The sequence below is a fragment of the Limulus polyphemus genome, unplaced genomic scaffold (genome assembly GCF_000517525.1).
Source record: "Limulus polyphemus unplaced genomic scaffold, Limulus_polyphemus-2.1.2 Scaffold9011, whole genome shotgun sequence".
In the NCBI taxonomy this organism is placed as follows: Eukaryota; Metazoa; Arthropoda; class Merostomata; order Xiphosura; family Limulidae; genus Limulus; species Limulus polyphemus.
The window spans coordinates 1-3,466 of record NW_013674621.1 but is presented as its reverse complement, the minus strand read 5'-3'; positions in this window follow the sequence as shown (position 1 = coordinate 3,466).

Here is a 3,466-nt window from a genome sequence, read left to right as displayed (position 1 = left end):
GATACTAGTCATGTGACTTCGCTGACGCAACAGTATTTTTGGTATTAAAAGCCAGATTATCCACTGTCAGGCAGGATGTTGACTAAAATTCAGCTATTGTAGGACTTTACATCGAGATTTTAGGTAAATTGGATAACGAGGAATTCACTTTGAGACTAATAAAGTTTGAAGACAGACAGCTTAAATGGATAACAAAGAAAACTTTATTGCATGTTTAACAGAGTATGAAGTTTACAACGTTTTGGCAGGTAGAATAGTTTACGAAGACACAGGATATATATATATATATTCTAGCGTAAAAACCTGTCAAAAATGACAGAAAACTACTGGAAACCAAAAAATATCCCATATAGAACTGGCAATATACGAAAGAAATGTAAAATTTCCTTTCCCAGGAACATGCTACATGTTGCTCCTGAATACACTACATATAACTGAGCAAACATGCTTTTGGATAAAAGATTAAAACATACGATGATCTTGTGATTGCATACACGCCTGTTCTTCTTCTGAGGAAAAGTTATCGTCTTCCCTGCATATAATTGGTATCTTCAGTTTGTTTTAACAAATAGGCTTTTTCGTAATAATTCCCAAGCATAGATTTACGCTAATTTTTTTACGGGAATCTTTCCGGCTTGCCTATTCGGATCCTATTTAGCTTGACGTCATAATGATTTGGATGATGTGGTGCCATACATATAACGCCATGCCTGATCTGGTCCTGGGAACTCCCTCCTTGACAGGCTTTTATACAGCAGAAAAAGTGCCGAAACTCAGGAGCTATTTACGCCTATGTTAGCGATTAGATTCAACTAAAATAGGAACTGGCAAATAAAATAGAAAGTATCATAGGATAAAAAGTGGAATTGGACTCGTGTAACTCACGAAATTTGAAGAAATCGAGTGTGACCGACCGACACTTGGAGTTTATATATATTGATGATATACAGCATGAAAGAAAAAGACACATGACTGGAAATTGCTTACTTGGTAAAGGTATCTTGAGGTGTTGGTTTATAATGATAATGATTTGTTTAATTATAATGATTTCTTTGATTTTTAATTTATTGATGTTTGGTTCTTTGTTTAAATTACAGTGATTTTAATAGATATACTATTATTTTGGGTGTTGCAATAGTAGTAAAAGTGGGAGAGTTCCGATCTGTATGTTTAGTGAATCTGATTTCCAATTTCTTTTTTCCAGTATCACCAATGTAAAATTTTGTGCAGTTATTGCATATTATTTTATAAATGTACTTCGTATTGTGTGCTGCTACATAATATTTGTTTAGTAAAGATTTTAATGTAGGAGTAGTTTTTTTGAATGAATTAGATGTCATCGGAATTTTATGTTTAATAGTAAGTTTTGTTCAAGTGTGAATAATATTTGAACTGATTCTAGATAAATGGTAAACTGCGATGTAATGCTGTGTTGTTGGTGGGTTCATTAGTAGCAGTTTTGTTCATGAGTTCAATTTTGAGGTTTTGTTGTGGGCTTTAGAAGGTTGATTTCTTCATCAGTGTTGTCAACTGAGCAGAGTCTTTAAGCTGTTTTTCCGAAGTTGATTAATGTTTCATAATCCCCCAAAGCAAAGTCTAAACTGTTGACATATAGTGAACAAAATCAACGTAATTAACCGCAAGCAAAATACGAACGTTGCTTGCACAAATGAAAATCGAACTTAATGCTGCAAGAGAACTTGGTTAATACAACAAACAAACAAACAAAAAATACTAACCTGTTTGTTACCAGAAATATGATGCGAGAGCTTTAGGTGTTTTCAAGTAGAAATTAAGGTTACATAAAATCCGTAAAAAAATTTTAAGAAAAGAACTGAATTCTGAAGCATAAAGTTGAAAACTGTGAAAATTCTGTGCTAAAACCTTATACATTCACATATATTCTTCTCTCCCAAACACAAAATACTCTTTCAAACGTATTAATAAGCCTTCAAGTTTCTAAAATATGAAAACAGTGCAGAACATAGGTGATCCTATTTGCATCTATTATCTGATTCATCGACAAGAATAGCTTCATGAACTAGTTAAATACAACGTTGTTATACTTGTAAGAAAATCAGATAGTAGGCTTTGGTCTTCATCTGACCTAGTTAGCCACTTAAAAAAAAGTAAAGTTAAAAAAGTTAAAGGCCTGACATGGCTAGGTGGTTAGGGCGCTCGACTTGCAATCTGCGAGTCATAGGTTCGAATCCCCGTTCCACCAAACATGCTCGCCCTTTCAGCCGTGGGGGTGTTATAATGTGATGATCAATCCCGCTATTCGTTAGTAAAAGAGTAGCCCAAGAGTTGACGGTGGGAGGTGATGACTAGCTGCCTTCCTTCTAGTCTTTCACTGCTAAATTAGGGACGGCCAGCGCATATAGCCCTCGTGTAGACTTGCGCGAAATTCAAACCAAACCAAACCAAAAAAGTTAAGTTTAGTAACTCACTTGAGAACCTTACTTTGTCCAACAAGGAATTCAGGGAACTATGAAAAAAATAAATAACTTTAGCGACACAAGTCCTTTCTTAAATAAAACTGGTTTATTCTTTCCGAATACAACTTTACCGATACACTTAATTTCAACAGTCGCTCTAGAACAAACGCTAGAACGTCTCACGTGCTCGTGCTCGACAATACTCAATTCCACTGTACTCTCTGACTGCATTTCAATTACTCATTACCTACACATCGTCCCGTCACGTTGTGACCATCTTATATATACCAGCCTACCCCCCCAATCTAGTAGTCTCCCAATAATTCCCGAAGGTTCGAGACGGACGTGGCGTGATACTAGTCATATGACCTCGCTGACGCAACACTGCCCCCTCCTTAGTATTGTTCGTCTCGAACAATAGCCACATACAATAAACCAATAACAATAACTTAATTGAATGTACAGAATCACAAACACAAAATTACAATTCAACAAAGTCTCTTAATTTTACAGGACGTATCTTCTTCCGTACTGGTCTCCGTCTCGTTGGCTTCTGCTTCATGTGAGGTTCATCTGCTTCATCAGTAAATGTCCTATCATCGGTAACAGTCACATCAGTGGTAATAATTTCATCAAGAGCTTCACCATTTCCCTTCCCAAAACTGAGTAGAATTTCTTCTTCGACGGTGGCTTCTTCATGTGGCACGTCTTCAGCAGCGTCATTTGTTCTGTTGTCCACTTCATCCCAACTGAAATGTCCTGGACCGTGATAATGCCAAAGCCTGTTGGCATGCACCACTTTTGGCTTACCTCGCCGACCACATTTTATCCGAAAAGTCACGTCTGAGAGACGATCCACTATGTCATATGGGCCTTCCCATGGAGAAGACAACTTAGGAGACTTCCCTTTGGTCTTCCTGGGATTATATAACCATACCTTGTCTCCTGGTACAAAGCTGACTTCAGTAGATCTCTTATCATCAGCAGACGTTTTCAAGTTTGAACGCACTTCATGGTGAATAGCATCC